This window comes from Jaculus jaculus, chromosome 2, assembly GCF_020740685.1.
Source record: "Jaculus jaculus isolate mJacJac1 chromosome 2, mJacJac1.mat.Y.cur, whole genome shotgun sequence".
Taxonomy (NCBI): domain Eukaryota; kingdom Metazoa; phylum Chordata; class Mammalia; order Rodentia; family Dipodidae; genus Jaculus; species Jaculus jaculus.
The window spans coordinates 182,202,585-182,230,545 of record NC_059103.1 but is presented as its reverse complement, the minus strand read 5'-3'; positions in this window follow the sequence as shown (position 1 = coordinate 182,230,545).

The following is a 27,961-nucleotide window of genomic DNA, read 5'->3' as shown; positions in this document are numbered from 1 at the left end:
TATATAGAAAAGCACAGGCTAACTTCAATATCTTTTCATCTATAAAAATCTCTGAACCAATTAGGATATAACAAATGTACCTCAACAAATAAAAATGCCATCACAGAACACCATGCCTGTGTGTAAGGTGTCTTGACAGAACTCATCTCCATGAACAACAGTTTCACTTCATTGTGATTCTTTGTGGGCAGGTTGAAGTTTTAACTTATGTTGCACCTAACTAAATTTCATATTAGTCTTAATTATATTTAAGTGTTTCCATGGATTTAAAATAGTTATTGATTCTTAACTATGGTTTTAGCTACATTAACAGTTCAAAAAGGACAATCTTATTTTTTTAAGAATTGTCTTTATTATATTTTATTTATTTATTTATTTATTTATTTATTTATTTAAGAGAGAGAGAGAGAGAGAGAGAGAAAATGGGTGCACCATGTCCTCCAGCCACTGTAAAGGAACTCCAGATGCATGTGCCCCTTGTGCATCTGGCTTACATGGGTCCTGGAGAATTGAACTGGGATCCTTTGGCTTTGCAGGTAAATGTTTTAACAGGTAAGCCATCTCTTCAGCCCCCTAATGGACAATCTTAACGAGGGTAATAATCATTTGATCCCCTCCGCAAATTGCCTTTCTCCTGTTGTTTGAGGAGAAAGGGGTTTCAGCAATTTCCACAGGAATGGAGTAAAAAGATCCATTAGACAATGTAACAGTTCTGGTGAGATTTGTTGCAGATTTAAATTAGCTAAGCAGAGGAAAAATAGAAAAATATGGGTAATTTATGATATGTTTTGTAGTTAAAGCTGTGGTTTTGTCAAACTGACTGCATGGGAAAATCAATACTAATCTTCACATTTTTTTTCCATGAAATTATATTGTAGAAACCCCAAAACCAAGCTCAAAATGCAGCAAGTTAGTTACAAGTCATGAGTATTGATAGAAATTCCATGGAGCAATCATTACACTTGTGCTGCTGAACTGTATAGATAAGCTAATGCTGCATTTATTTACATTTGAAATTAAAAGTATTATAAAAGAAACATTATAAATTGAAAATCAAAAAAGCATTTCAATACAGACTGTTTGCTGCTATCAGTATAGTTAAGTAAAACTGATTCGAATTTGTTGTTTTGAAATAGAAAGTTTGTGTCCGTTAATCAACAAGTTCATGCTCTAACATTACCTGAGAGATCAGATACCAGGGCTATAGTCATATTTATTAAGAAATGAAATGTTTGCAGAGTGAAGGGATTTTTTTCTTTCTAACTAAAGGTATTTTTGAAAATGGTGGAAATTTTGGGCCTCAAACTGTTCAAGTGAATTTAGAAAACTCCACCTATCTTGCAGCTGAACTGTATAAAGATTAATAATTTAATTAATTAATATGATCTAAATCTATTAATATTACATGCATGTATAATTTCCTGTTAATATATTATCAAATTCTTTTTTAATAGTTCTCATATAATCCCTTGATTATAAATTAATACGAGAAGGTCTCAGATTAAACTGTGTAATTTGTATATACAATGATTAAATTATGTTCTGAATAATCTTTCTATGTAAAGCCTTAGAATTAAAGTTAATTAGGAATAAATCAAAGCCTAGCGGGGATTAAGGGTAATTAAGTGGTAAAGGATTGTGGAAGACTGGTATAATTAGCCCACTGTTGCAAGCTGGAACCCAGAGACAAGCTTATGGCAAGCAGGTGAGTACAAAACTGTCCCTGTTGTGAAACCAGAAAACAATTCCACTTTGTTTGATTATTTCATGTTAAGTTTAAGAAGCATATAGAACTCAATTTTGATAAAAAAAAAATACACTAGATCCGTGTAGAAAGTAGTCCATAAAAATAATGTAACTTGGAAATAATGCCCGAGACACACATTAAAATTGTTACATTATTTAACATGGTGAAATTACAGGAAGGACTGCGGAGATGGCTCACAGGGTAAAGCTGAATGCACAAGTTTGAGGACCTAAGCTTGAACCTCCACCATTCATGTAAGTGTCATGTAGCTGTGGCATGTGACAATAATTCCAGATCTGGATCACAGACATACCCTGGGGCGAGCAGGCTAGCAAGACTAGCTGAATTAAGACTTGGTCTCAGTGAATAAGATGGGGAGCAACCAAGAATGACACGTTATATCAGCTATGTCCTTCACACACATGCACACACATTTTGCATGTGTACTCACACAAACATGTGAACTCACATACATGTGAATTCATGTACTCATGCATGCATACCACACACAATGGGCAAAAACATGCAGAAGGGGATGGAGAGATGTCTTAGTTAAAGTCCTTGCTGGCAAAACCAAAAGACCCAGGTTTGATTCACCAGCACCCACTTAAAGCCAGATGCACAAGGGAACAACCCTGTCTGGAGTTCATTTTGCAGTGATTAGAGGCCTGGGACCACCCATTCTCTCTTTCTTTGCTTCTCGTTCCTGATCTGCCACTCTCTCATAAATAAATAAAAATAAATAAGTAAATTTTTTTTTCAAAAGCTCAAATTTACTAACTATTAAAAGTCTTTTTCAATGTTTAATGCTTATAAATGTAAATGTTGGACAATGCTGCTGTCAACAGTATGCCTGCTTCAATATATTGACCAACATACTTCGTAAAGGTTTATAAAATTATTTAAAAAAAAAAAAAAGAAACACCTGTTTTTAGAGTAACAGAAAGGTAAAAACCCAACAGGAAAGGAGAGGCATAAATGCTGGTCTATAAGGTAATAAGGCCACTGATGGGAATCAAAACTTGTAAAATATGAGCTTTGATTTGCTAAACAAAGTGTCCAGGTCCTTATTGTTCAAGGTTGTGAATGTTCTATGAGTGTGCCTCAATGTGATGTCCAGACAGCAATAAGCACATGCTGCAATCTTTCCGGGTGGCAGTCGCGGTGGTTTCATCAGGTATCCCCATGTTCAGAATGCTAGGTCCACAGTTGGGGACATTTTCAGAATTATAGCCTTCCAAAGGTGATGTATTGCTGGGGGAGGGCTTATGGGTGTCATAGCCAGCTTCCTCTTGCCAGTTGTTCTAGTCAGGCTTGCAGGGCTGGTAGAAATCACCCAACAAAGAGCAGCTTGTGGGGGAAAAAAGAGGTTTATTTTGACTTACAGGCTGGAGGAGTAAGCTCCATGATGACAGGGAAAATGATGGCATGAGCAGAGCGTGGACATCACCTCCTTGCCAACATAAGGTGGACCATAGCAACAGAAGAATGTGCCAACCACTGGCCAAGGGGAAATTGGGTATATCACCCATAAGCCCACCCCCAACAATACATTCCTTCCAGGAGGTGTTAATTCCCAAATTTCCATCAGCGGGGAACATAGCATTCAGAACACCTAATGAAATGACCACATTCCATCCCTGGCCCCCATAAGCCTATATCCATACATGATATAAAATACAATGCATTCAGTCCAACTTTAAAAGTCCCCATATTTTTCAACAATTCCAATGATGTTAATACATCCCCATAGTCCAAGGTCTTTTAACTGAGCCACAATATCAAAATATCCACCCAAGAAACATAATGGCACAGGATAATCATTCACACTGCAAAAGATAGCACTGGGCATAGCAAAAAAAAAAAAAAAAAAAAAAAAAAAAAAATTCAACCAATACAAGATTTAAAACAACTGGGGCAAACAACAAACTCTGTAGCTTCAAGTCCAGCAACTCTAGCCAGTGACAAATCTCCAAGTCCAATAATTTTAACCAGCAACAAGTCTCTGATGTTCGAATTCTGCCCCTCCAGCTAGGCTACTCACAGTCCTGTAAAACTTCATCAGGGGTGACATCTTTCCTTAGCAGTTATCTCGTGGTCCTGGCATCTCCACTAGGTCTCCACTGCAATCCAGGGTTCATCCACATAGCCCCATGGGGTCTCCATGCAGGCATCCAGCAAACCTGCTTCACACTGCCCATGGCCATTTCCAAAACATATGACCATGTTGCAAACTCAAAGACCCTCTCTTTCCTGCATTTCTTATACTCCACAATACCAGGTAGGGTGCCAATTTGTTAATCCAGGGGGGAATAAAGCAGACTGAAAACCAGGATACTCCTTGAGCACTCAGGCCTCTTCAAAAGAGTCTACATTCTTCCTGTTGTCCCAGTGCAGGTCAGCTGGCCTAATCTCAAAGGCTGTAATCTCTCATTTGAGCTGAATGGGCAACAATTCACCCAAATATTTTTTCTTTTTGGGCCATATCACTGTGCTCACACCAGTTCATTTGTACACAAAGCAACCCTGCACAACTTCTCAGGACATGGGCATAACAGCAAGCTTTTCACACAAACTGCTAGCCCAGTCCAAGTAAAGCTCTTTCTTACCCCCATAAGCCAAACATTGCAGTCCATACTGCATTCTGGTCTTTCAACCCTGACCAGAATAGTCCATCAAGACAAAAAAAAAAAAAAAAAAAACGACAGAAAGCTAGCTGGAGGAAAGTGATCCAAGGAAGGATATCTGAAATAAAATTACAAAGGAATAAGAAAAACGCGAAGTAAATACTTTCGCATTGTATTAGTTACTTTCTTGTTAAGAACAAATACCTATCAGAAGAAACTTAAAGAAGTAAAGGGTATATTTTGGCTAATAATTCAAAGGGTAGAGACCATCATGGTGGGAAATGGTGGCTTTTTGTGTTGTCAGGCAGAAACAGAGGGTAAACAGGAACCAGAGAATTGTATGGAATCTTAAGCCCTACCAACAGTATGACCTGCTTCTTCCAGCAAGACCCTCCATCCTCAAAGTTCTACAACCTTCCCTATCCAACCAGTAGAGGATAAAGAGCTAAAATTCATGATCCTATGAATAAGAGTTTATCTTCAAACTGACGCACTGTGGTACTGGGCCTCACGGGCTCAATGTCCATTTCACAATTGTAAAATCCAACCAGACCAATATCTAATAAAATGCATGAATCCAATATTAGAGTGACTATATTCTTTAATACTTCCATCAGTGTTCTAAAGTCTAATGTCTTACCTGAAAACTCAAGGCAATACCTTAGAGCTGAAACTGTAAAATCAAAATAACAAGTTCATACCATCACAGAATGAATTTTCTTTCTGAAGGGAGCAATGAGGGCACAGCACGTGAAAACTGGCCAAGCACAAAACAGAATCCCAGCAGGGTACTCTTCAATATCTGGACCTCATGGTAAAATAATCTGGATTCCAAAATGCTTGAGGGGCTCCACCTGCCAAATCAGGTGCCTATGACCCACACAGCCTCTCTTCTATTCTGGATACACTCTGAACCTGATGGTTTCCATAGCAGGTGTCCCATGATCTGATGATCTCTAACGTTGAGTCTCTATTTCAACTTAGGCATCACCTTTAAAGCTTCATCAAAGGTCTCCCATGGGCTCTTGCAGGGACTCTGACCTAGATATTTGCCTGGCCTTAGCAGCTATCTGGAACCATGGTGTAATATTTCATAATCCCATAAGTCTTGCATGTTTTATACCTGTAAAACTAGTACCCTATGAACAAACCTGCCAAGTTCAATTTCTCACTTGAACTGGAATCTAGCCACTTCATATCTCAGCTGTCAGGAACTTCTATGTCTTGTTTATTGAAGCTGTGAAGACACTTCACTCGGCAGTTGTTTTTTTGAGCAGGAAATCCCTTATATTGCATTTGAACTTCAGGCCTTATGTTTAAAAAGAGTTTCATTCTCAGGAGCTAGAATATTGAATGTGTGGTCTTACCATCAAAACACAGTTACTACAGTCTTAGTGCAGAAAAGTAGATTGTCCTTTAATGGTGGTGTCCTCCCTCATGATGACAGCCACATTATCAGCTTTGTTATCCAGAACTTTAAACTTACTAACATTTCTCCCCTTGCCAAACTTCACACTTTTCGTATCTTCTTTGCTCTAAGTTTTGATACTTTTATTGTAATTTTGAATAGGAACAGTTAACACAAGCCATACCACAATCTAAATGCTATTCTTCGCTGAAATTTCATCTGCCAAATATATTAGCCAATTACTGTTTTTTTATTGAATTGAGTTTTTTTTTTTATTAATTAGTTTTGTACTCAGTGAATACAGTCAAGTTGGTACCATTGGTAGGCTCATCCATGTCCTACCCCCTCCCCCTGACCCCTCCTTATTGAGGTATATGGGCCATGCATGGCACTAATTACTTTTGAAGTCACACCCATCCAATCTCTCAGGACTTGGACAGAATGAAGCTAGGTTCTTTGGGAAGCAATCACATGAACTTTTTCTAGCTTGGTTCCCAAAATAATCTCTTTTCCTCTTGGAAACCTCATGAGCTCAACCTTCCCTGTCTTTGTTTCTATCAGTATTCTGACCTCCCAAATGCTTTCCATAATTTTCCATCATCTGTGCTTACAATATACAAGGATTTTTTTTTTTTTTGCCCAAACCTTTAAAATTTTTCTTGTTCCTTCTGCAAATCAATTTCGAATTCCTATGAACCACATAGTCAGGTTTATCAGAAAACCTTCCCAGTTACTCAATATCAAGTGTCTACTTTAGCTTATTCTTTACTGCTATGAAGAAATCCCTTCCTGGAATCAGCATAAGGAAGACAATGGTTTATTTGAACTTGTAGTTTCACAGATATAACTGAATATTTAGGCTACCTAGTCAATCATGGCAGGCTGGCCTGTCACATTAGCAGGAGGAAAGAAGATGACCAGGGACTGAGGCTAGACATGAAACTTCATGATCTGCTCCCAGTGTCTCACTGGGCCAAACAAGACTACAGGGCAGAGCAAAGAATTTTAACACTGACTAACTAAAAATTGATAACACATTATTAACGAAACAAATGATTTCTCAAAAATATTACTAAATGTTTAGAAATTAGTAATAATAAACACTGATGGTGAAAGCCTATCTTATAGTGCATATAAAATCAATTTCAAATAAAAAATAGAATTTATAAAGGAAAACTTTTACAAATTAATACAGAATAATGCGTTTCTAAATTAAGATAAAGGAATCTTTTGAATACACAAAATTGACTAGCAAAAGGAGGTGTTCGATCATTCTGAGGATAGTAAGAACTATTTTTCATTCATAATTCTTCATTAAAATGGTATAAAGGAGCCAGAATACAGAATCTATATATACATGAAAAATTATTAATAAGAATGACATATAGCCTTGAAATGAATTACTATACAGCTTTCACATAATGTGAAAAATAAATCATTACATTAAACCACTGTGTAGCAATGTAAATGCAGTATATATTGAAAGCAGGTTAATTAAAATTATTCAACTGTTCCTTTTATACTTTTACATTATCTATCTATCCATTTCTTTATTTTCAGACAGAGATATATAGAGAATATATATATATATATATATATGTATATAAATTTATCTCTGTAAATACACACACACACATGGAGAGAGAGAGAGAGTGAAAGAGTGAGTGAATATGGGCATATCAGGGCTTCCAGTCACTATAAATGAACTCCATTCGCATGCACTGCTCTGTACATTTAGCTTACTTGGGTACTGGGGAATTGAACTTGGGTTGTTAGGATTAGCAGGAATTTTCGTGTGCTAATATAAATTTTATTTAAATAGAAAATGAATGAATTTAAGCCTTTTAAAAATATTTTTATTGACAACTTCTATTCTTACAGACAACAAACCATGTATTTCCCTCCCTTCCACTCCTGCACATTCTCTTTCATAGCTCTGCTCTCCATCATATACCTACCCTCCCTCTCTCCACTAGTCTCTCTTTTAATTTGATGTCATCATCTTTGTCTCCTATTATGAGGGTCTTGTGTGGGTATTGCTAGGCACAGCAAGGTCTTGGATATCGAGGCCATATTCTGTTTGGATAGTTGTTTGTAGGCAGTGGTACCCTTCCTTTGGCTCTTACATTCTTTCTGCCACCTTTTCTTCAATGGACCCTGAGCCTTGGAGGGTGTGAGATGTTTCAGTGTTGGACAATCCTCGGTCCATTCTTCTCAGCACTGTGTTGCCCTTTGGGTCATCCCAGTGGTCATTCCCATCTGAAAAGAGAAGATCGTCTAACCAGAAGTGAGAGTAGCATTAATATATGAATATGAACATTAAGTGTAGTGCTTTCAGGGCAGTTTGGTGAGAGTAATATATGCATTTATCCAGACAAGAGCAGGCTTTATACCCCTAAGGTTCATCACATCTCCTGCCATAGGCTTTTGATTAGGCTTTCAGTACCAGGCACATATTCCCTCCCATAGAGTGGCCTTCAGTCCAATTAAAGAGCAGTTGGTTTTCCCCAGAGCAGACATGACACTATTGCACTCGTTCAGACATTTGGCCTGTCTGGCCAAACTTGAGGCCTCCAGTATCCACTGTTTTCACCACTGATGACTTTTGTCTCCCATAAGACTACATACAGTGCAACTTTTTCCAGCTTTCAGTTGGATGGGCAATAGGGAGAAGGTGTTTTGCTCATCACCACCTTCATTTCTCAGTGACTTTGCTGCTCAGGCATGTGACATCCTCAGCAATAGGGTCTTACCATCTCTTTCTCACAGGGAACCAAGGACCTTGGCAATAGCCTGTAATGTTTTGGAGGCAACATAGACCACCCTGGCCAATGACTCACTGGGAGGTATCCCACTAGGCACTGAAAATTTTCTAGTAATAATCTATGGCTTCCGGATGTGCCATTATTTTAAAAAGTAGATTTTCATATGTCTTATTCAGAATATCTTGAATTTTGATTGACACTCCCCCATTTTTTTTTTATACAATCTCTTCCCCTGACCTCACTTAGGCCTTTCCCCTCCCTGTAATCTGTTCTTCTACTTACATATATACAATACCATCTTCTTAAGACCTTCTCTCTCCTCTCTTCCTTATAGCTTTTTTCTATCTTATGGGCCTATGCTACCAATTATTGGTTCCAGATCACACTCAGGTCTATAAATTTGTAGCTAGGTTTCACATATAAGAGACAACATGTGGGCTGGAGAGATGGCTTAGCGGTTAAGCTCTTGCCTGTGAAGCCTAAGGACCCCGGTTCGAGGCTCGGTTCCCCAGGTCCCACGTTAGCCAGATGCACAAGGGGGCGCACACGTCTGGAGTTCGTTTGCAGAGGCTGGAAGCCCTGGTGCACCCATTTTCTCTCTCTCCCTCTATCTGTCTTTCTCTCTGTGTCTGTCACTCTCAAATAAATAAATAAAAAATTAAAAAAAAATTAAAAAGCAAAAAGAGACAATATGTGACTTCTGGTTTTCTGGGACTGGATTACCTCACTTAGTATAATCCTTTTCAGATCCATCAATTTACCTGCAAATTTCATAATTTTATTTTTCTTTACTGCTAAATAGAACTACATTGTGTATATGTAACAAATCTTTATTATCCATTCATTTGTGGATGGACATCTAGGCTGGTTCCATTTCCTAGCTATTGTGAATAGAGCAGCAATAAACACGGTTGTGCAAGTACCTCTAAGGTAGTGAGAAGAGTCATTAGGATATATGCCTAGTAGTGCTATAGCTGGATCATAAGGCAAATTTATTTTTAGCTCTCTCAAGAACCTCCACACTGATTTCCACAATGGCTGTACCAGATTACATTCCCAGCAATAGTGCAGAAGGGTTCCCCTTTTACCACATCCTTGCCAACATTTATTGTCATTTGTTTTCTTGATGGTAGCCATTCTGATGGGAGAGAGATGGAATATCAAGATAGTTTTAATTTGTATTTCCCTGATGGCTAAGGATATAGAAGACGTTTTTAGATGTTTATATGCCATCTGTATTTCTTCCAGTGAGAACTGTCTACTTAGTTCCATAGCCCATATTTTGATTCCTTATTGTTATGTTTTTCAAGTTCTTTGTATGTTCTGGATATTAATCCTCTGTCAGATGTATAACTGGCAAAAATTTTCTCCCATTCTGTAGGTTGTCTCTTTGCTCTATTCACAGTTTCCTTTGCTGTACAAAAGCTTTGTATTTTCATGAGATCACAGTAATTGATTAGTGGATTTATTTTATGAGCAATTGGGGTTATATTCAGAAAGTCATTACATATGCCAATATGTTGAAGGGTTTCCCCTAACTTTTCCTCTAGCAATTTCAGAGTTTCAGGTCTGATATTAAGGTCCCTGATCCACTTGGATTTGATTGATGTGCATGGGAAAAGACAAGGATCAATTTTCATCTTTCTACATATAGATTTCTAGTTTCCCGAGTACCATTTGTTGAAAAGGTTGTCTTTACTGCAATGAATGTTTTTGGCATTTTTTGTCAAAAATCAGGTAGCTCTAGATGCCTGGATTAATATATGGGTCTTCTATTCTGTTTCATATATCTACAAGTCTGTCTTTGAGCCAATACCATGCTGGTTTTGTTATTATGGCTTTGTAATATAGCTTATAATCAGGTATTGTGATACCACTAGCCTTATTTTTGTTGCTCAGAATCATTTTGGATATTCAAGGGTTTTTGTGCTTCCAAATGAAATTTTGGATTTTTTTTTCTATTCCTGTGAAGAATGCCATTGGAATTTTAATGCAGATTGCATTAAATGTGTAGACTGTTTTGCTAAGACTGACATTGTCACAATATTGATTCTTCCAATCCAAGAATATGGGATATCTTTCCATATTTTTGTGTCTTCTGTAATTTCTCACTTGAGTGTTTAGTTGTCATAAATTCCTTTAATCTGTTTCTGTTGTAGAAAGCCCTTCTTTTCCCATCAATTTGGATAGATAGCTTTGCAGGATAAAGTAATCTTGGTTGTTGGTTGTTATCTCTAAGAACTTGGAATACATCATTCCAAACAGGTCTGGATTTTAAAGTTTATGTTGAATAATCTGAAGTGATTCTGATGGCCTACCCTTTGTGGATGACTTGCTTTTTTGCTCTGCTTTCAATATATTGTCTTTGGTTTGTGTGTTTAGTACTTTAGTTATAACATGGTGAGGAGAGATTCTTCCAGGTTTTGTCTGTTTGGTGTTCTAAAAGCTTCTTGTATCTGAATTGGCATTTCTTTCCCAATTTGGGGAACAATTTTTTCTATGTTTTTGTTGAAAATGCCTACTAAGCTTCTGGATTGAAATTCGTCTCCTTCCATTAAACCCTGAATTCTTAAGTTTGATCTGTTCAAAGTGACCCAGATATCTTGAAATTCACATTCAAACCTTGCTATTAGTTTGTCTTTCTCTTTGTTGGACTATAGTAGATCTGCCACCTGGTCTTGTACTTTAGATATTCTGTTCTCTCCTTCATCCATTCTGCTGGTGAGACTTTCCACACAGGCTTTTATTTCACTGACTGTACTCTTCAGAGCCAGGATATCAGCCTGGCTTTTCTTCAGTATTTCTATTTCCTTACTCATGTCTTGTAATGACCTCTTTATTTCATTAAGCAGGTTTCCTGTGTTCTCTTTCAGAAGTTTGTTTTCTTCTTTGATTCCCTTCACTTCTTCTCTTATTTCTTTGAGTATAGATACCATCATTTTCTTGAAATCTTTGTCAGGCATTTCATCTAAAACAGTCTCATTGGTGATCATTTATGATGGATTTATAGTTTTGGTGGGACTGTATTGTCGTGATTCTTTGAGTTTTTTGTATTATATTGTAGTGGCTTTTGCATCCTGAATTTATTGATGCTTGGTTTTTCTACTTATCTAAAGTTTTCCCAGACATGACAATCAACCTCTATATACCCTCAGGATATGAATTCAAGGTGCCAGATGTAGCTCTTGTCCCCTAATCAAGACACAGAAGTAATCATACTTGTTGAGTTTGCTTGCTAAGCAAGTATTCTATTGGACTGGGTGAAATAATTTATTGGCAAATTCTAACCTTCCACCAAGCAGCATGCACAATCAATAAAAACTAGCACAAAGAATGCAATTGTGGGGATTATCACAAACAGATAGTCATATAAAGCCAAAATCTCTAAGGGTGTGTGTTGTTCTACACTCTTAATCTTGTCAGCTGGGAGGCAGAGATTTCTGTTCTGAATAGGGTTCCAGGTCACCCTGGATCTGGATCAGACCCTGCCCCCAATAATGGCAGAAGCACAAAAAGAAGGGACCTATATATAGGAAAGCACCAAAGGCAACAATATTCAACCCCCAAATACAGGTTATTTGAAAATGGTAAAGCCAACGAGGAATATATACCCCATAACATTCCCTGACAAGGAAAGAGAGATTAGCTTTTGCAGGATTGTGGTGTACTTGTTTTTTTTTTTTGTTTGTTTGTTTTGTTTTTGTCAGTCAGCCTGGTTACCTTTTGGGGTGGCTTCCAATCTCAGCAATGCTGGGTGCCTGCCTCAATCCCTCTGTATTGTGCTGTGCAGTTCGACCTCTGATCTGCTCTGCTGGCTGTGCTGCCACTGGGAACTGAATGCTGGCGGTTCAAGGGCTTAAGGTTCTGGTGGTGGGGTATGGGAGAGTTTAGACTTCTGGAGTTGCTCACACTTTCAGTAGCTCTTTAGTTGATGTCAGCTGTCTTTCCTTCATATTTCTTTTTTTCTTTTCTTTTCTTTTTTTTTTTTTTGGTTTTTCAAGGTAAACTCTCACTCTAGCCCAGGCTGACCTGGAATTCACTACAAAGTCTCAGGGTGGCCTTCAACTCACAGTAATCCTCCTATCTCTGCCTCCTGAGTGCTGGGATTAAAGGCATGCACCACCACGCCTGGCTCCTTCAGATTTCTTAACTTTGCAAGAGGGCTGATGGAGTTGAAAAATCTGTTTCTTGGTTGCTGCTGCTGCTGCTGCTGCTGCTGCTGCTGCTGCTGCTTCCTCGGACTGGTGCACCTGCCTTGGCCAGGGCACGTGGATCGCAGCCGCAATCACCTGAGTGGAACTCTGGCCATTTTCCTACTTTCTGGTGAGTGTTGGTCTCTCTGGCTTCTCTTCTCTGTCTAAGAATAGCCTATACTCCTTCATTTTTCAGAAAAAGAGTGTATTTTGTTGGGGTTTTGCTTAAATCCCTCCCTAGGCTTCTTTGGCAGGGCTCCTAAACCTCCATCTTATCCAGAAGTCTCTCTTCCTTCCTTCCTTCCTTCCTTCCTTCCTTCCTTCCTTCCTTCCTTCCTTCTTTCTTTCTTTCCTTCTTTCTTTCTTTCTTCCTTTTCTTTCTTTTCTTTCTTTCTTTTTGCCTTTCCTTTTATTTAAAGGAACTACACTAGATTTTAGGAAATTATAAGGGAATTTGGGGTTCTGGGAAGGCTCAGTGTGTAAAAGCACTTGGCAAACAGGCATGAGGGCAAGAGAGATATTGATCCATCCTGCATTTGATTCTCCAGCACCCACATAAATAGTGGGAGTACCTATACATTCCCATAGCCCTGGTGATATGGGTGGACCAAAGACCAGAGAGTAGCTGTGGCTCATGAAACCTACAGCTTCAGGTTTAAGATACTCAGTATCAAAGAAACATGTGATTTAATAATAATGGATAACACTCAGTCTCTTCTGGCCTTCATAGTGAATTAACTGGGCAATACCACACATTTATGCATATACCATGCATAGACCATACACCCCCCAACACATGCATGCCCCACACACAGACAAAATATCCTGCTCAAATGTACAAAATTGATGACCCATTGTAGCAGTTTCCTAAGATAGAATTGAAGCTGAACAAATGTGATTCATACCCTTCTGCCATTTAGATTTATTAGTCTGTGTTGTTCTCGTCCACTGCACCATTTGACAAGAGACTGGCAGAACATTCCTTGGACCATCAACGTTGATCTTGCCTGTAGTTTCGAATGGTAAAAGGAATTGAGAGAACTGACAACCCAGTAGCTTTTAAAACCAAGACAAAGCTTTTAAACTCATTCTTTGGTTTAATTATGTTATGGTATTGTGGTCTGCCTTGAGAAATGGGTATGTCCCAAACTGCTTCTGTTCCAAGGAGAATTGGAGAGGTACAGAAGAAAGCCAGGAACACTTTCTGGATTCCCAGAAACCCCAGCAGAGTAGCAACCAGCAAACTGAGTTAGGAAGAAAACTGAAAACTGATAGCCCACAGCCATAACACCACTGCCACACCAACTGCTGACTAAAACATATTGGGACAGTAAAATGGAAGAGATTAATTCAGCCATCAGCAGAAAGCATTAAGTAAAGCTCCAGAGGCAATGGCATTTCACCTGGACCTTGAAAAATGGGTTGACTTTGGGAATAAATTGCTTAAATCTTTGTTAGTATTTATCAATTGAACCAGGGTAATGGAGTGTATGAGGAACTATTGATGGCCACCTTAATTTTCATGGGAGGTGAGTTTGAAGAAAAGCTTTGGGGAAGTAGCTCTGCAAGAGCTTTTTGTGCAGGGATGAGTGACACAGTTAAGCTCAATATAGATACTTTTTCAAGATAGGCACATTTTATTTTATTTTATAAGGTGTAGTACTTTTGCAAATTACTTTAAATTCTGTTGCTCTTCTCTTTAACAGTATGAATTTATGTGTTATTATGTAAGTTTATCTGGGTGATTCCAACACAGACACTCACTTGGTTTATAATACATTTTCAAATACTCTTCACTTCACATAATCAATAACAAGTGTTCATGAAAATCATTTGTGCAAATACTTGTTTAATGTTTCCAGACTTTTCTTAATGGGTTTAACACATGGACCAATACTATGACTGTCTGATCTTCAATTTAGAATATCTGAGCTATAAGGGATATCCACTAAATACTTAAGAATTTTGTCAAGAATAAAAGAACAAAATTGGACATGGTGATTCACAGCATTAATCCCACCATTTCAGAAGGATGGGGAAAGAAATGTGCTGTGAGGTTAAGTCTAGCAGGGAAGACAAAGTTAGTTTACTTACGGGTCAGCCTAGGCTACAGTCAGACTGATACTATATAAGAAAGGAAAGAAGGAAGGGAAGGAGGGAGATAGGGAACAAAAAAAGAAAAGAAAGAAAGAAAGAAAGAAAGAAAGAGGGAAGGAGAAAGGAGGAAGAGGAAGGGAAGGAAGAGGAGAGATGAGAAGGAGAGAGACAAAAGAAAGGAAAGAAAATAAAAGAACACAGGCTTTGCTATCAGATGAATGTGGATGTTGTAAGCATATCATTAGATTTTAATTTATTCTTATTTAAATATGTCTACTTTACATGTGAAAATATGATAGCCGGATACTGTAAGAATTAGAGAATGAAAATAAAAACTTTATAAATAAATGCAGTTTTTATTAAATTATTTATATTGATGATTGAAATGAGGAAAGTGAAGTGCATACACCAAATTTATTTTCTGCAAATTCAATTGACTAAAAAGGTTCACATGGTAAAAATTCCTTATGCAAGATTAAGGATGTTAGAACAAATAATGTGCCTCCCCTTTATCTTTTGCACAAACAATTTGACCATGCATTATTACTGCAAGTGTAGTTCCAGCAGGAAACCATAAGAGTTGACCTGTATTCATTGTCAGTGTCACTTTCTGTGACAGATTATATTGCTTCTGTAAATCATTAAAAAGGTAATTAAATGGAAATAGAAGAGTTCTAAAGAACTTTTCAAATACAATTCATCTTTGGAAAATTTATCATTTCATTCTATAATTATAACGTGTGACCTAAGAAAAATAGACATTTGTCTACATTTCTCTCTCTCTCTCTCTCTCTCTCTCTCTCTCTCTCTCTCTCTCTCTCTCTTTGCTGGGGAAAGTAAGCATTCCTGTATTTTCAACTCTGTCCTCTTATGGCTACCAATTATTATAAAATAGTTTTCTCATTTCATTGAACTGCCTGACCTATAAGAAAGTGGTAATAAAGAGACTAGTTTCTTTGTTAAATTGTTTACTTGAATTATGCTGAAGCGCCTTGCTGTGCTTTAATTTAAACTAATAGCATTTCTTTTAATGCTGCTATGCCAATAAGATGCTAATAATTTAGTACTTGTCTACTCCCCCACCTCTTTTTTTCAAATATTACATTACATACTTGAGGCGAAGAAAGAAATTGACACATTTTCTTTACCTAAGTGATATTACACATATGGTAAATAATTGTTATGAATACCAATGTTTTCAGCCTAGTTAATGTGTATTAAATATCAAACACTCGAGCACTGTCTTACTGTCCATGAAGAATGCAGCTAGTTGATCATGTGCATGTGTGCATGTGACTTTACAGTCTCCTTGCTTTCATTCTGAAAACTGATTGAACTCCAAAGGCAATTTTTATTATCTGAAACAAAATCATATTTTTTATATATTTATGCATTGTTACAACATGGAATTCATTATTGTGGTTATAATGTTTTGAAGGATGTAAGAAATTAAGATTGATTTGTGCTACCATAAATGCAAGGTTCATGATAATTGTAAACTCCAATAGTTCTGTGGTAGTTTGAATAGATACCCCACAATATATTCAGTGTTTATTAGCTTGTAGTTTGCATCTGCAGCTACCTGGCTGGAGGCAGTGTCACTAGGCAGATCTTAGGGTCTAGCCCTAAGGTGTGGCAGTGGGTTTAAAATTCCAAAATAAAAATATACAACTTGCCTAGTCTACCCAGAGTTCCTGTAGTGTGCTGTATGGTGTGACTTTTACTTTGGGGCTCGTTTATTTTCTCTCTCTGCTTGGACATTCTGCCATTATGGAACTTCCCCTGGATCTGTAAGCTTCAATAAATATCCCTACATAACTGTGCCTAGTCTGAAAGCTCATCTCAGAGAACTAGAAGCTATCTGTTACAGAAACTGGAACCAGGAATGGGGTGAGAGGAAGCAGACCATAGGAATTTTGGTCTTTTGGAATCGTTGTTTTGGAGGAGTGGGCATGGACTTGGTGATTGCAACCAAAGATGCCATCTGGAGAGGTAAGCCAAGTATTATGGACTATTGTGATGGAGTTTAAGAATGTGAAATGCAGAGAGAAGTGAACTTAGAGGCTCAGCTTACGAACCTTATAAGGGGAAGGAAAGACTTCAGAAGACTTTGTTGGAACTAGGCTACTGGTATAAGGGCTGGCTATGTTCATCTGCCCATGCCCAGAGAGTTTGATCAAGGTTAAATTTGTAATGGTCAGCTGTACTTGATTAAAGATATTGGACTGAGAGATTTAAGATTGTTGGAAAACCTCAAGCAAGTTAAAATTACAAACTCAGAAACTGGTTTTAGATTTCTGAGGCTGATATTGTAAAATACATTAGTGATCTCTCTCTCTCTCTCTCTCTCTCTCTCTCTCTCTCTCTCTCTCCATATATATATATATATATATATATATATATATATATATATATATATATATATATATGGACTGTGTAAACAGCCCATGTTGGTACCATCCTTGCCCTCATCCCTGCCTCACCCCTCCCAAAGAGAAGCTCCTCACTGGGATGCCTGTTATTCCCAAGGGTATTGTAGGTCATGGATTGTGGATATAGTCATAAGTTATGGGAAAGAGGCATGACTGTATGCATAATGTCCTAACTTGTGGCTCTAACAATCTTTCTGCCCTGTCTTCTGTGAATTCCCTTGAGCTATATTGGGCTTGCTTTAGGTCTACATCAGTGATGAGTTCTTGGGATCCTCTGTGTCTCTGGATCTCTTGTTTGGTAGGAGTTGAGTATTCTCTGTGTCTATCTCCTTCACCCTTGTGCTGATACCTGGTTCTGGCCCAACTGCTTTCATTAAAACAGTGGAGAAGATGCCTGAGAAAAGACTGTTAAATATGAAAACTCTCTTGGAAAGGGTGGAATGGAGAAGGAAACTGCTTTTCAAAGTTATGATTTATTTCATCCCTAAATTAACAATATGACAGAGGCCTAATTTCTAGAATCTACAAAGAACTCAAAAACCTAAACAATAAAAAGTCAAACAAGCCACTCACAATACCAGGCAGAGAACTGCACAGGGAGTTCTCAGAGGAAGAATTACAAATGGCAAACACACACTTAGGAAAATGTGTAACATCCCTAATCATCAGGAAAATGCAACTAAGAGGCCAGGCATGGAGGCAAATGCCTTTAATCCCAGCACTCAGGAGGCAGAGATAGGGGACTGCTATGAGTTTGAGGCCACACTGAAACTACATGGTTAATTAAAGGTCAACCTGGACCAGAGTGAGATCCTACCTTGAAAAACAAAGCAAACAACAGCAACAACAAAAAGCAACTATGAGATTCCACCTTACCCCAGTAAGGATAGCAAACATTAAAAAATCTAATGACAACAAATACTGGCAAGGTTGTGGAGAAATAGGAACCCTCATCACTGTTGGTGGGAATGTAAGCTAGTATAACCACTATGGAAAGTAATATGGAGACCCCTAGAAAGGATAACTATAAAGGTACCAACAAACCCAGTTATTCCCTTTCTGAACATTTATCCTAAAAGCTCCAAACCTCAGCTCAGACATATTTGTTCAACTATGTTTATAGCTTCTTAATTGATAATAGCTAAGAGCTAGAATCAACCCAGATGTCCTTCACTAGACAAATGGATAACTAAGATATGGTATATCTATATGACAGAATTCTACACAGCAGTAAGGAAAAATGACACAGTCTAATTTGAAGAAAAATGGTCAAACTTGGAACAGATCATTCTCAGTGAACTTAGCCAGTCACTGAAAGACAATTATCACATGGTTTCATTCACCTGTGGCTCCTAACCTGAATCTACTGATGTACTTAATTAACATCTCAAGGACTGGACAATAGGGATGATGGGACAGGAAGGAAGGGTAAGGATAATCATGGACAAAAAACTGGGCCTAGGGCTAGAGAAATGGCTTAGCAGATAAGTGTTTGCCTGTGAAGTCTAAGGACCCCATTTGAGGCTCGATTCCCCAGGACTCACATTAGCCAGATGCACAAGGGGGCTCACACATCTGGGGTTTGTTTGCAGTGGCTAGAGGCCCTGATGTGCCTACTCTCTCTCTCTCTCTCTCTCTCTCTATCTACCTATCTGCTTTTCTCACTCTGTCTGTCCTGAATTACAGGGGACTGAAGAGGATATGATAAAGACTATCCTCAGTCTTCTCCTGTTTCTCTCTCTCACCCTCCTCCACTTTCTGTTCTCCCTTTCTTTTTTATATTACCTATATTTTTCTTCCTTCTTTTCCTTTGGCACTGACCTGCAACTCCCAGTACTAGCATGTGAGTAACATCCACAATATAGCTGTTGATCAGAAACATATACAAGGTTTCCCAAAATAAGAAATAATTCTGTCACAGTACTTGATGACCCACCAAAGGTTAATGGGAAGGCCCTACTGCTAAAGACACCATATGCTGTTGGGACAGAACAAGGAATGACCTGGCTAGAAAATGGAAGAGAGTCAATCCCCAGATAGTTAGCTTGAATAGTGCCAGAAGTTGTTACATGAGTGATTGGGGGAAAATGACCAACATCTATCTAAGCAACTCGTGATCTAAGCTACTCAGCAGCAGTCAACCTGATGTGATGCTCACACAAGTGCAATAGTGGCCCACAGCCATGGTGGATTACCAACTGCTTGCAGTTTGGCTAATGGATCCACTCAGTGGAATGGAATCCATAGCTGGTATGGGGAAACAAGTCAGAACCATATCCAAAAAATGAGCCCACTCTCTAATATCAAGCTCCTACCAATATTGGGCTACAAGACAGCCTACACCTATTAAATTTTCTCTAAAATAATAATGGGTATCCATGTATCTTGCACTGACCTCACTTTCCATCAGAGAATTTTCTTCTCTTTTTCAGATGGAGACAGAACCTGAGGAGAGAATCAGCCCATCACACCTGACCATGGCACCAGCTAAAGCCATAGCATAGCTGCTTTCTCGGTGAAACAGGTATTTGCATAAGGGTGAAGTAGATACACACAGAGAGCACTTAGCTCTTACCAAATCAGATATCCAGAGCCACAGACTCTCAAGACCTCATCACTGAAATAGACGTAAAATGAACCCAACATGACTTGGAAATTTGTGGAAGAGGGGTCAGAAAAATTGTTAGAGACATAAGTTGGGTCATTATGCACAGAGACATTGTCTCTCCCCCATAACAGATGGCTACCCCCACAAGGCAATTCACACAATTCTCACAGGGGAATGACAGGGAGAAGTTATCGATTGTATAATCATAGCTGTATACACATTATATACATAACTAATAAAAAATTAAAGTTAAAGTTATAAAAAAGAATATGGGTGTGTCCTGCACACCTGGTATTAGTTTTGGAAGCATGAAAAATGTGTGGAGTGGTCATGAATTTCTCACGTTTCCAGAAGCTGCTGCTGAGATGCAACATGAGGCAGGGTGTGATGACCCTAATAGGCTGGAAAAGCCTTTGGAAGATGGTCTGAATGGAGACCCAAAGAAGTTTTGGATATACCAGGGCTATGTAAGGGCTGCCATGGAGTGGACTGTTGGCCTGAGATGGAAGTTTTCTCTGCCTATTCTGCCTAGCTGGAGGGGAAGACTTATCAAAATTGGAGAATGTCAGTTTCTAGTTGTACTGAACTTGGACTGCAGAAGTTTGATGTTTGATGATTGTTGAATTTGTACTGTTCTAGTATCCCATTGCTATGCTTTATGCCAGGTGAAAATTTTTACTTTATGTTGAAAGTGTGTAACTTGCTTGATTTTACAGGACTCATTGCTAATAGACAATCTTAAATCTCACAGGAGACTTTGGACTTTAGGACTATTTTAAGTTGGTAAAGACTGTGGAGACCTTTGAAATTGGACTGAATACAATTTACAATATGTAATGGTTTTGAATCTATTGGGAGCCAGGGACAGAATGTGATAGCTTGAATAGATAGTCCCCAACACATTCAGTGTTTGTTAATTTGTAGTTTGCATCTGCAGTCACTTGTCTGGAGGCAGTGTCAGTGGAAAGATCTTAGGGTCTAGCCCTAAGGTGTGGTGTTGGGTTTTAAATTCCAATCTAAAAATATGCAAAGTGACTAGTTCCATTTGGAGTTCCTGAAGTGGGCTATATGGTGTAGCTTTTGGCTTGGGTCTTCTTGCTTCTTTCTGTCTGCATGGCCCTTCTGCTATTATGGAACTTCCCCTGGATCTGTAAGCTTCTATATATATCCCTTCCTCCATAACTGTGCCTGGTCTAGAAGTTCAGCTCCGTGAACCTGAAGCTGTCTGCTGCAAGTTCTATCAGTATGCCCTTTTTAGTCAACTGGATCCCAAAGGGTCTGTGCAACAGTATGGTGTGCACCATAATACTGAGTAAGGAAGCAACATAATCTAAGTATATAGAAATCTTCAATAGAATACTTCTATTTTTAATTTGCTTAAATTTTGAAGATTTTCACATTTCTTTTGTATTTGATTCAAACTCTGTGAGTCTCACACATTTTTACTTAACATTCTTAAACAAGTGCTCTACAGAATGCATTTTCAGGGTAAAATTATGTATGTTATGATTTCTTTAAATATTTTATGCTTGAATAAGCTTACAAATATTTTAATTGAACCAGTTGTCTTTTAAGGATCACTATTCCCAGCCGTATGCTTGCTACATTGTGTGTGCCCATCTTCTAGATGTACAGTAATATACTGGAAAGCAATAAAAAAGTCTGAGTGAATATGTCAACTTACTTGTAAATCATAGATTAAAATGCAGAAGCAAAAACTTAAATGACTATTTTTTTAAATCCAAAATCATTGAGGTTCTGTGCTTGCATAACCAAAAGTCCATCTATATTAATCCTAAATAGAAATAAAACAATCTATCTTGTAGAATAAAATGTTGGCCAAATATTTGTATAACTCCTTATGATTGTAGACAATCAAGCAAAAAGTACCATAATGCATTTCTAACAGGGACAGAAAATTAGGAATCATGAATGTTGTGAAAACCGTAGGCTCATTAGCACACCACATGCAACAAAATATCTTTTCCTCTTCTGGATTACAATGTAAAGTCATATCCAAGGTAAGATTTTGTGATTACTTTGATCTGACATGTATCCGTGTTCCTCTTTCACAAATTGTTTTATACATAGAAGGTTATCATGATTTAGTCTAATTTCTAACCCACACATACTTGTTTGCCAAATATGAAATTATTCATTTGAAATGAAAAAAGGCAGACGTTTACATGCTTCCTTTACTGGTGTAATATTAGACATATGGAAAATATTTGCTATTTTCCTGCAATATCTTTAAAATTTTGAATATACAAGAAAATAATAAGCACTACAGTACTACCCTAGTGATATATGAGTAAAGCCCCATGAGGAGCTTTTTATTGATATGTGATCTGAGGAATGGAATTTCAGCTTTACCAATACTGCCTGTGCCACACAGTGCGCACAGGACTGAAAAGGGTAATGGCATTGTACTACGGTTCTGCCCCTGACTTCTGACAGATCCGTGTTACTCATCTGGTATATGAAGCATCCTTCACAAAACCAAAAACATTATTCATATTGTAAACACCCCAAGATAAACATGATGGGCCAACAAAACTTTAATTTCCTCAATAAAGTATTAAATAAGAATGTAATTTCTGTTATTGTGCTGTGCACCATAATTGACAGTTCAAAGATTCACGAAAAAAGAATACTTATGAAACAGCAGTGATTGGTGTAGACAATAGGTGTAGAGGAGATTGTGACCTCATAAGACAATTCCGCTTATTCAGTGAAGTGAGTTTTCTAGCCCCAGAACATGGGTGTATAAGACAGAACTGTACAGGTTAGACATTGGAAAGACCAAGCAAGAATTTATAAACTATAACATAGGATAAAAATGTGACCGATAGAGATAGAAAGGCAGTGTGTATGTGTGAGAGAGAAAGACATTTGTATGGCTATTAATATTGTGAGGATGAGAAAAAAAATTCTGAGGTCAGAAGATGACTTCAACCAAGAAGTGAGTTTGACAATATCTTGTTATTGGATTTTTCAGCCTCCAGATCTCTGACAAATAAACATTCTTTATTTAAATGACTCAATCTCTGATTTTGTTTCTTTCACCTTTATTAGTTACTTTTCTATCTGATATAACAGAATTCCTGAAAAAATGCAAGTTAAGGGTGGAAGAGTTTATTTTAGCTCATGGTCTAAGAAATAAAGTCCTTCAAGGTGATAGGAAAATAACTCAACTTCTCAGATTATGTCTTCTTTAGGAGGCAAAGAGAATCGAATGCTGGTGCTCAGTTTCTTTCTTTCCTTTCAGTCAGACCAGAAATCCACCACATGTGATAGTGCAACCCACATTCAAGATGTGTCTTTCACCTTCAATAGCCCTCCCTTGCAACACCTCTGATGAACACACACACACACACACACACACACACACACACACACACACACACGTCTGTGTGATTCCAAATCCAGTCAAGGTGATGATGAACTTTAATCATCACCCACTGTTAAGTTGACACATAATCACATTAGTTTAATCTATGATATTTCACCCCTGGTCCTCAAAGGATCAAAACTATTACAAAAAATAAAATGTTTTTATTTTAATTACTAGAGTCCTTATACTCAATTATGCTATTTAACTGATACACAAATATGATAAGGATAACAATAAATATAACAGTAAATTAAAAAAATACAGTGACACTATAAAGGTAAAATGATATAACCAATTTCGAGAAAAATCTTTTTCAGGCTTTTAAAAAATAATATCATGAGATATAAACTTGCCCTCTGATTATGGAATTGCCCTGGTAAGGAAATTAAAATGCATCTCTCTCTCTCTCCATATATATATATACATATACTCAGATGTTCATTACAGCATTATAGTCCTAAATTAAAATCACCACTTATTATATATAATCTCAGATAAACATCTCTCAACAGAAGAATGGATGGACTGCATAATATTATTCTAATAACTATACTATATTCAATAGTTAAAATAAATTGAAGTACTGATATAGATTACAAGAATGAAACTCAAATGTGCTGTACTATTTTCTATTGTACTATGATATGCTAAACTACTAAACTACATTATAATATGTGGAAGAATCTAATAATACCTAAGAATCAATATAAACCTAGAAAGGGCCAAAGACTCATAAATATTAATATGTACAGTGAGGTAAAAAGTGCAAAATTCAAAAACTGTCTATATTTAAATAAAGAATTGACATTCTACATGTAAAATGGAAAAATTATGTGGTGTATAAGTGATATCTTTCCTTTGCCTCTATTTTAAGGAAGGGAAAGATAAAATATAAAAGAACACCTGTTTTTCTCCTATTTTTCAAATTTGAATAGGTTTTGAACTATATTTCTATATTTGAAAGCATATCACTAAAATACAGAGTATAGAAAAAGCAGATTTTTTAACCAGTTGGAAGTAGTAAGTATTATTAGATTTAAATGTTATTTTTTTTCTTTTCCTTTAGTATAAACTCTGTCATATCTCAAGGCATACAGTTGGGACAAACTCTGGCTTAGAATTAAAATTAGTGGCAATGTTCCAGTCTCTCACATTTACATTCCCATTTCCTTTTCCCTTTCTCGTTAGTTTGTTTCTGGAGAAGCTTGGAAGCATACTCAATAAAACTTCATTCTTGGCCAGCTTTAAGTTCTTTGGACAAGGTTTACATAGTTTACCATTCTTTAAAGGCATAATCAATGTCAATTAAAGCATGCCCCCAAATTAGGCAGCTATTATTTTAGACTCAAAGATATTCTTTACCATGGAAACAACCCAATTTTCCTCACATATAATCTTTACATTTTTAACTTTTTTGACTTTATATTGGTTGTTGTTTATTTTAAATGATTTACCTATTTGTTTATTAGAAAAAGAGAGACAATGAGTGTGCCAAGGATTCTAGCCACACTGCAAACGAGCTCCAGAAGCATGTACTACCTTGTGCATCTAGCTTGCATGGGTCCTGGAGAATTGACCCTGGGTACTTTGACATTGCAGGCAAGTGCCTTAATCACTAAGCAATCCCATCAGCCCACTGAACTTTATATTTTTGAATAGCAAAAAAAGCTGTTGAAAATTTTTGAATGTTTCTATAAATTATTATCTTGTGAAATGTGTTTTCACTATTTTATAATAATGCTTACTTTTAGTATAAATTCTGATATTACTAATAATTTGATTTTAAAAAATGAAACTGCATATTGAAGATAGCATGCACTAGTTACGTTTTTAAAACACATGAGGGGAGTCTCCGGGAGACACACTTCATCCTGAAGATCTCTTGATCTTCAGAGAGTGCCATTTAACTGGCAACTGAGGGAATTTGTGAGAGGTGAGACACAACAATTAAAAAGATACAGACAGTTTTTGCCTGAGAAGAATGTTTAAAAGCTTACTGGTAGTTAAACTTTGACTTCAGTTTTTTTCCACTTTTGAGGTTTAAGGTATGTTTGGACTCTGCCAATCAAAAAAATTACATTTAAAATATTCATATTTTTGTTCCAGAAGTACAACAGTGTTTAGTTTAAAATGGCTAAAAATTACCAAAGTAGTGCTTCATTTTCATTCAATTTCTTTCTTTTATACTGTTTTTTGTTATTTACTGCCTTTATAATACTCTATTGAAAACAGGTAAGCAATATCTCTCCGAGGGGGAAAAAATATGTAACATTTTATTGTGACTGAATGAGGAACCTCTTTTCATTTTTGTCTTGAATTATACCTTTTTCCAAAATGGTTTTAATATACCCTTATCATCATGCTTTCTCAGAATAATGTTCATGAAGAAAAGGCAAAAATGTCACAGAAAAAATGAAACAGAAACTGTCCATAATGATCCCAATAGTGTATATTACAGAATCACATTCATTTTACATAGTTGTAATATCTTTTTAGTTTTTTTTTTTTTAATTTAGTTGCAAGTGGAGAGAGAGGAGAGAGAAGAGAAACAGATAGAATGGACACACTAAGGCCTCCAGCCACAGCAAACAGATATATGCACCACTGTACATCTGACTTTATGTGGGTATTGGGAATCAAAGTCAGGTCATCAAGCTTTTCAGGCAAACACCTTAGCTACTGAGCTATCTCTCCAGTCCGTGTAATAACTTTCTTAAATAAATGCTTAGTGTCCCAAAAAAGAACCACCTACTTATCCATCTTCCACCAACTATTATTGAGCAATTTTTTAAAAAATATTATTTATTTATATGCAAGGAGAGAGAAAAAGAGTAAGAATGTGTTGCTAGGGCCTGTAGCCAATGCAATGAACTCTAGATGCATGCACCATTTGTGCATGCGGCTTTATGTGGGTACCGGGGAATTGAACCCAGGTCATTAGGCATTCTAGGCAAGTAAATTAACTGCTGAGCCATCTCTGTTGTCTCTTATTGAGTAATCTTAATTGACTAAGTGAACATCTACATAATAGAAACAGAGATAAATTAAATGTAATTTATCAAACAATGGTATGATAAAGTGACATTTAAGCAAAGTATCTCATCTGATGGTGATCATGAACACATACACACACACACACACACACACACACACACACACACAAAGAGAGAGAGAGAGAAAGAGCTAGAAATACAATCTGAAAATATTCATACACAGGTAATAGGTTGATCACAAAGACTGAACAATCTTTAAAGTTCTCCTATTGTGTCTTTTGTGTTCATCTAACTGGTAGCTGAGAAAACTGTAAACACCAGACAGGAAGAAGGAAAAAGTTCAAGTATTACAGGATGAGCATAGAAATCAAAAAGATTTTGAGCAAAAAGTGGTCCAGAAAAAAAAAAAAAAGTTAACCATGACCTTGCTGGAAGAGGCAAATTAAGAAACAAAAGGCAGGTGGGAAAATTAGGCAATGATTGATAGTAGAACAATCCAGGTTAGAACACAAAGGAGACAAAAAATGAAAAACTCTAAGAAGTAGTGAAGCAGAGGTAAGACAGGCTTAAGCTAAGTGCACAGAAGGTGGAAGGAGTGGACAATCACATGAATGAGCCAAAATAAAAGGTGATTGAATATTAGGATTTGATAGTCAAGAGTGGGTTATTTGTATGAGCAATATTGTGCAGTATTGCAGAATAACAACAACAACAAAAAAAAATCTTAGTTCATGAACAGATGATGAAAAACTTTCTCTGTCAAGAAATTACACTGAAAGAGATATAAATATGAGTCATATATATAGTATTTATTTTTAAGGGTATTAATAATGACTTAATTTGTTTGCTTATTGGAAAAACCTATCTAAAAGAGAAAAAGAAATACATTTTGAATGGTAGCAGAAGAAAGTGTTAGATTCAAACTAATGAATAAGAAGAAATCAGAGTGAGAAGAAAAGGTTATCTCTAGATCACAGTCTGGCAGCTTGGCTTATAGGGAATAATTTATTTGTAATAATAGGAGGCAAAAGATATTGCTTGTATGTGGATCAATGCTTATGGGATGTAGCTCAATTTTCTCACAATTGTAAGTACCTCAGGCAGAATAAAGATGTGAAGAATTAAGGAGAAAAATAAACAGTCATTGAAAGAAGAGGAAAGGGAAGTGGGATGGGAAAGTGATGTGATTGACAGATTTCATTAACTTTCCTGAGCAAGTTACTTAAATTTGGAGATAGTAGCATTCATAGTGTGAATTTTTCTCATAATGCATTCAATCATTGCTCAAGTGAAGTCTCTGCAGAATGGATGTTTCACATGAAGAGAGTCAGAGGTTTGCCAGTGCTAGAAGATGGTAAGAAAGAACAAAGGCTAGAGAGATGACATGGTGGTTAAAGCAATTGCCTGCAAAGCCAAAGGATCCAGGTTTGATTCCCCAGGACCCATGTAAGGCTAGATGCACAAGATGGTACATGCATCTGGAGTTCATTTGCAGTAGCTGGAAACCATAGCGCACCCATTTTCTCTCTCTTTCTCTCTCTCTCTCTCTGCCTCTTTCTCTCAGATAAATAAATAAAAACACTTTTTTAAAAAAAGAAAGAATGATTGTAGATATTAAATCAGGAAACATTCTCAGGGCTGGAGATATGGCTCAGTGCCGCCATCCTCTCCATACGCCCTGTTTGCCCTAAATTGAA